This window comes from Dipodomys spectabilis, unplaced genomic scaffold (assembly GCF_019054845.1).
Source record: "Dipodomys spectabilis isolate Male_0828 unplaced genomic scaffold, ASM1905484v1 ptg000108l, whole genome shotgun sequence".
In the NCBI taxonomy this organism is placed as follows: domain Eukaryota; kingdom Metazoa; phylum Chordata; class Mammalia; order Rodentia; family Heteromyidae; genus Dipodomys; species Dipodomys spectabilis.
In genome coordinates, this window is record NW_024870785.1 from 15777681 (window position 1) to 15785271 (window position 7591).

The 7591-nt window shown below is 43.5% G+C and overlaps 1 non-coding gene across 1 annotated transcript; it reads left to right on the forward strand.

Annotated features, from left to right (window-relative positions):
* The first annotated feature begins 1989 nt into the window (after positions 1-1989).
* On the forward strand, positions 1990-2094 carry LOC122114718. The gene has a single exon (XR_006148609.1). It is a non-coding gene; the product is annotated as a U6 spliceosomal RNA (small nuclear RNA).
* The last annotated feature ends 5497 nt before the right edge of the window (positions 2095-7591 follow it).

A 7591-nucleotide genomic window follows, 5' to 3' on the forward strand; every position in this document is an offset into this window, starting at 1 on the left:
AGCCAAGCAAGGGTTATCAGCTCTGAGTTCAAGCTCCAGTACTGGAACATGTATGCACAGAAAAGTCTGCAAAGCATATTGTTTAAGAAACTTCCTTTTCCTTTTTGTTCTTGTTAGTTTGTAATTAGGATGGTAAATGTCCATTGACCCCTGTGTTCAGCAGCAAAGTATGCCACAGCAGGGGGCTGCACTAGCCAAGTCTGCCTCACTCTCTGGCAAATCCCATTTCACTTCTGGGTCTGAGGTCCCTCACCCACCCCCATCCCCACATCCCAGGCTCAATTAGTAGTGCAATCCCAGTCTTCTATCCACACACAGCAGCACATTAAAATGTCTTCGATTAAGCCCTGGATTAGCATGTGCCCTGACTTTATCTTAATTGCCGATTAAGATTAATCCCTCTAAGGAGTTTTATAGGGCTGATTTATTACCATGGGGTGAATCATTACATATTTTGGGTTACAAGTTCAATTTAGCTTCCTTTGGCTAAAATGGAAGACCCAGGCTCTCCAGCCTCTAAGGAAAGGCCTCTTGATTTTCTCTGACAACCTCCCTTGACAGCTCATTTGCAAGGCAAGGTTGTGGTGGGTCGTAAGGAAGTCTTGATCCATCTTGACAAGTTGTGGAAACTAGAAATCCATCTTTCCTGTGGGCTCCTGGCTTTAAGTGTCTATGGTGAATTTTGACTCAAAGATTGGTATTTACCATATACCCAGAGCTGCTTTACTATTCACAGTTGTCTTACGTGTACCATACTTTACTTTTCTCCATTTCTTTTTCTGGATATGGATTTTGTGTGTGTGTGTGTGCATGTATTGTGTCTTGAATTTGAGGGCTTGCATTCTCATGTGGCTTTTTCATTCAAAGCTGCCTACCATTTGATCCATACCTCCCCTTCTGATTGTTCTGCCAATTCACTGATGATATAATCTCAAACTTTTCTGCCTGGGATGGTTTCAAACCAGGATCCTTAGACCTCAACCTCTTGAGTAGCTAGGGTTACAGGTATGAGCCACAAGGGCTGAAAATTTTGTTTTCTGACCTGTATGAGGATCCACGATAACAATTCTTTAGCTCAAAATACTTCCATGTGCCTTTTAAAGAATAATAGCCACATAGCCACTTATCACTTATGTCATATAGCCACATATCAATTTCATACATTCATAGGTTTTTTTTTGGGTCCGGTCGTGGGGTCTGAACTCTGGGCCTGGGCGCTGTCCCTCAGCTCTTCAGTGCAAGGCTAGCACTCTACCACTTGAGCCACAGCACCACTTCCGGCTTTTTTCTTTTTGCTTACGTGGTGCTGAGGAATCGAACCCAGGGCCTCATGCATGCAAGGCAAGTGCTCTACCACTGAGCCACCTTCCCAGCCCACATTCATAGTTTTTAATATCTTTATCTCCTCTGTCAATACTGGATTATCTTGCAATCCACTTCTCTAAGTAATATCCTGGGTGTGTAATAACATCCAGGTCATAAAAGAGGAAAAAATGGAGAGGAAGAAAACTCTCTGTGTGAGGCACAGAAAAGAGAAGTAACTTTAAGAAGGCCATAAAATAACAGCAAAGTCCAAACTCAGGATCTCAGAGCCAACTTCTGGCCAATGCACTGATAAGCGGATAAAGACTTAAGGAAGGTCAGGCCAGTGTGACTTCTGGAAACACTGGATAATGTCCACTTAGACTAGACACTTCCTCCCTGGCTAGGACAGCTTCCCAAGGGCAAAGGCTCAGAGCTCTGATTTTTTAAAAAAAAATGGGATGGGTAACAAATACTTGAAGGGTCTGGGAAGGTGGTGGCTCAGTGGTAGATGGCTTGCCTTGCATGCATGAGACTCTAGGATCGATTCTTCAGCACCACATAAGCAGAAAAAGCTGGGGAAGTGGAGCTATGGCTCAAGTGGTAGAGCGCTAGCCTTGAGCTGAAGAGCTGAGGGACCAACCAAAAAAATAAAATAAAAAAGACTAACGAATAGTTTACATTTCTGTTCACTTCGGCAGCACATACACTAAAATTGGAACTATATAGAGAAGATTAGCATGGCCCCTGTGCAAGGATGACACGCAAATTCGTGAAGCGTTCCATTAAAAAAAAAACAATAACTCGATAACTGCATCCATTTCGTCAAACTACAAATATTCTGCTAAGTTTAAGATTGCAATCATATATGAAATACTCTGTGGCTATCTGGGGAGATGTCAATCAGTAATGTTCAGAGGCAATGGAGGGGCAACTAAGCTGGGACAAAAACCAAAAAATCTCTTGATCACAGATATGTGCCTCTAGTCTGACTCGAAGTCCAAGCATTGGCTGACTCCCACAGCTATGACTTCTGGCAATTTCTATTAAGAATTTCTCTTGTTTTATGCCTCAATGAACCTAGCCCTGTTATTATACTGGATAGACTGGCCTTTGTCAGTGTCTATGGGTCAGATGAAACCATGTGGCACTTTAAGGCCAGTCTTCACAGCTGTCATCACTGTCCATTGTGATCTCTGTCCTACCTCAAGAGCCATCACTAGAAACTTAGCCTCAGCCTGAGAGGTCTCAACAGAGGCCAAGATCACAAGGTTCCAGGGCCTCCCTGACCCCTACTGGTCATCCTTTCCTCAGGAGTCCTCCTCACATTCACAGGACTGTATATACTTCTGCTTCTTCCACTAGTAGAGAAAGATGCTCCAAGAATAGGGAAATCCTCTCTCATTTCCTTATCCTGCCCTACTAAGCCACCAGTCTTAGCCAAATCTGAGAGTCTATAGATAGATGTGTCTGAAGTTAGGTCACCTCAGTGTCTCAAAGTCTTCATCTTCCTTCTTCCCACAGGGTCTGACACATGCCATGTCTGCCACTAGTGCTCAGGAAGAAACAGAAGTCATCTCCTGCTGCTCCCTTTCTCAATGTTCCAGTGCGGCTGCTGCCCGTGTAGTCGCTGTCCCTGTGGTCATCTTATCTTCTTCTCAAAGCAGAGCCCAAGAATGGAGGGCAGAAGCTTTCTCTTTGTGGAACCCACATGGTGACCACATTGCTTAGATCTGATTACGTAAAACAACCATTGGCTTTCACTGGAAACTTGAAAATGTAGGGTAATGACAGTATCAACTCCCGATTACTCAGCACATTCCCTTTGCTTCCTTTGGGACTTTATCTTGGGGTCAGTGACTGTCAAGCTTTCTGAAGAAAGCCTGTTGTCCTGAAAATGATTTACCTGTGGAGTCCAAGACAACCCACTGTGCACATGTGCACACACACACACACACACACACACACACACACACACACCCCTATCTCTAAGTTTCCCCATCCATGAATCACACAGGCTACCATGTGTTCACTCTTGCCTTTCATTTCTCAGGCTGCCTCTGGTAAATTCTCTACCTGCTACATCCATTGTAGGCTTTCCAGGATCTGCCTTCAGTACGGGCAGTAACATCAGTTCAAAGTGCATAGGATTTCCACATTATTCTGGTTCAAGCGACAAATCATTAGACCCCCCTAGAAAGTCCCCCCCTCCTCAACCCACAGCAGTATTACTAGGCTTGAACTCAATGGGGCTCACTTCACTAATAGAATTCTCTTCAATTACTTTGCTATGTTAATGTTGCTAGAAGGTAGGAAAAAGTGATTTTATCTATTTGTGAGCTCTGTGTGTGTGTGTGTGTGTGTGTGTGTGTGTGTGTGTGTGTTCCTGCATCCTGGGGATTCCTTCCTATGGAGATACTGCAATTCCACAGATGGTTTTATTTTTTCCTCCTTATAAAAACTAATATCTTGCTAGGCATTCTGCCAGGAGTACTTAGAATTTTGTTCTAATGAAAATCCTTCCTAGATATTTATAAGTCTAGGCTTGAAAACCTTTGTTTAAAAAACTTTTTTTCCTCTTTGCTCAATGCTGTTCTCTTATTACTTGCTATTCAAGGTACACGTGTGTGTGTGTGTGTGTGTGTGTGTATGTGTGTGTGTGTGCATGCACACACTTCATCCATGCCTACCTTAGAATGCATCTGAGCCAACATATTCCCTGGGGGAAATAATAGTCTCTTTTCCTATTAATGAACAGTATGTTGTTGCAGATTCGCGGACGGCTTTAATTTAATAAACATGCAACAGTGAATACGCTTATGGGACATCAAACCTCTTTAGGTTTAAAATTAGTGACATAGAAGAATTGTCTGGCGAAGCACTCCATCCTTTCACAGCTGGGTCGTTATGGAACACGATGTGATGTGGCAAGAGGAAAATGTTTGGTCTCCTACGTTGGGCTGCACTTCTTCCAATGCAAATCCATCTATCCATCCTTAAGATTCCAAGAAGGTATCATATTTGCACAAGTCAGCGACGCCTGTGCGTGAATCAGATCAACTTCAAATTCTACTGGAGCCTGAAACCTGGCTGAAGGGAAGGTATTTTGCTGTCTCCAATGGAAACAGATGGCAGACAATACTCAAGACAGGACGATAACCAAATTACTGGAGGTGAAGGTACTTGCAATCCCTGTGTCCACCATCCCTAAACTCTATCCTCCCCTTCCTTCCTTGCAACTCCTATAAGAGGAATACTGCAAAGCAAATCCTGTGTGCCCAGGCTCATTTCTGCCACTCTTGTGGAAAGAAAAAAAAAGAGAGAAAGGGAGAGAGAGAGAGAAAGAGAGAGAGAGACAGACACAGGCACAGACAGACAGACAGATAGACAGACAGACAGAGCCCAGTCAACTGAATTAAATTCAGCTAGAAAATTAGACAGTTCGTTTATCAGTATAAATTAATAGAGACCAGGAAACAAGATATTTCCTTCAATGGCCCTACCCCCAGGCCTGTCACTTATGCTTCCCTGGCCAGACATTACTAATGAATCACCCATAGATGTCTTCCCAATTAATACCAAACACAGGCCCCAAATCCTTCTTGCCACGGTACTGCCAGCAGGCACTACCAATCGAAAGAAGTGTGCATGGGATCTCCTGGATTAGAAACATAAAAAAATTTAGACTGCTGAGGGTTGATGAACACTGATTCTAGCACTTCAAAGCAGCACTGACCTTAGCCAAGTTAGGCTGGGCCTGTTTCTCCACTTGTAAAAAACAGTGTAAGAATAGCCATTTTTGGGCTAGGAAGGTGGCTCAGTGGTAGAGCGCTTGCCTTGCATGCATGAGGTCCTGGGTTCGATTCCTCAGCACCACATAAGCAAAAAGAAAAAAGCCGGAAGTGGCACTGTGGCTCAAGTGGTAGAGCGCTATCCTTGAGCTGAAGAGCTGAGGGACAGCGCCCAGGCCCAGAGTTCAGGCCCCATGACCGGACCCCCCCCCCAAAAAAAAAAAGAATAGCCATTTTCTCCTGTATATGATTGTGTCAAATAAGTTAATATTATCAAATGCTAAAAATGGTATGCAGCATACATCAAAAGAGATGTGTGTTTGCTATTTGTAATTATTGTAATTATTTGCAATGATTTGTAATTATTGTTTGAAGGTAAATGCCACCCAGGGAGAGATGGGTTATAATATATGGGATATTTCTCCCTTACCTTGGATAAGGCTGGGTCATCTCTTAGCAAGATCTTCAGGAGGGAGAGGAGTAGAAGTAGGGCTGGGGCTCACACCTGTCATTCTAGCTAGTCTGTAGGCTGAGATCTGAGGATTGTGATTCAGAGGCAGACCAGGCAGAAAAGTTGTAAGACTCTTATATCCAATTAACCAGCAAAAAGCTGGAAGTGGAGCTGTGGCTCAAGTGGTAAAGCACTAGCCTTGAACAGAAAAAGCTTAGGGACAGTACTCAGGTCTTGAGTTCAAGGACTGGTTGGCACACATGAAAGATAGAACAATAGAGAGAGGAAAGGAAAGGAAAGGAAAGGAAAGGAGAGAAGAGGAGAGTTGAGGAGAGTTGAAGAGAGGAGAGAAACGGAGAAGAGAGCAGAGGAGAGGAGAGAGTTTTTGGAATTTGGAAATGGCAAAGGTTATCTGGTGGAGAGTGAGAGGTTGGGATGCCAGTGACCTTAGCAAACTAAAAGTGGGGTAGTCTGTGTGGAAATATTGAAGGAGCATTACGACTTCATTCATAGCCATGCTTTACTGAAGTACCTAATGTTTCATGCTCCTGGCTGATCTTGCACACTAGACAGATAAGTACAGCAGAGCAGAGATCCTCAGCCAAAAAGGAAGATATGACTGAGCGCTAGCGTGAGGTCCTTCCAATGCATAATCTAATTAGCTAAGTACAAGGCTAACAATAAAAAACAAAACCCAGGACATGAGCTCAGGAAGAAAAAGATTTGGAGAAATCACAAGAAGCCTTGTGGCACTGGTGAAAATTCAGCAGCCTCATTATAAGAAGACACTTGCACAAACCAGCTCTGGGACCTCAGACAAGCCAATCTTGCCTCTCTGGGCCTGAGGTTCTCCCAGTAAGCCCAGCCCAGTTCAATTCGAAGGTGTAATGCGTAACCACTTCCGTATTTGAGAATATAAAATGGTAGCTCTCCATCGAGTCCCACCTGATACATGGATGCAGAAATAGATTGCTATGTAAGTTTGATCTTTTGTGGGAGAGAAATCAAAATAGTATACGTGCCCCCCCAACTCCAAGTACAGTTCCCCGGTGGATTTGCACCTTTATTTGAACATCCTGACTCAGCTGAGCAGACACTTCCTCTAAGAGGGGAGGTAGTGAGAGGCCCTCAGGGCAGGTGCTTGCCTGTAATAACCACTTCGGAGAACAGAGAATCAAACAGAAATCTCACCTGTGCTGGGAAGGAGTCAAGGGCCATGTGAATACTATTTCAAGTGACTTAGAAAGCATCCTCTGCGATGGAAGTGGGTCACCCCTGCCTCACCAAAGCACATCTGGAAGTCTCTGTGCTCTTCTGCAGCCTTGACAATTGAACCCAGTGAAATAAACCAACTCACTGCTTAATCCAATAGTCAATGCAGACTTGTGTTATAAAGAAATCCATTGGCTTTAAAACTCTATAACCATGGCTTCCGGCAAGAAAAACCTAATGTAACTATGCAGGCTCGGGACCAAGTATGTATTGGAAGCTTTTGTTTTGTTTTTCCAGTAAGAAACAATTATCCCAAACTATATGTAGTGGAGATAATCAAGGCGGGAGAGCAATATAGTTATTATTATTATTAATCTGGCTATTTATAAAGAGCTGGACCCAGATTTGTTCATCTGTATTGGTGATAATGGTTCTGTATTAGTGATTGTCTAGGAGAATGATTTCTTTAGGTGATGGTGATTTATTTCTTTGTTAGTTATGAGGCTTGAACTCGGGGCCTGGGAGCTCTTTTGCTCAAGGTTAGCACTCTACCACTTTGAGCCACAGCTCCACTTCCAGTTTTTCTTCAGTAGATCATTAGAAATAAGAGTCTCACAGGGATTTTTCTGCCAGACTGGCTTTGAACAACAATCCTCAGATCTCAGCCTCCTGAGTAGCTGGGATTACAAGCATGAACCACAGCACCCTGGTATGATTGTTTTTTTGTTTAACCCATGCCAAAGGAACTACCTTTCTTTCCCTTTCTACACACAAAAGGTTCAACAGCTCCAATAAGCTCCAATAAGCTGTTCTTGAACATACATTCCAGCATGCA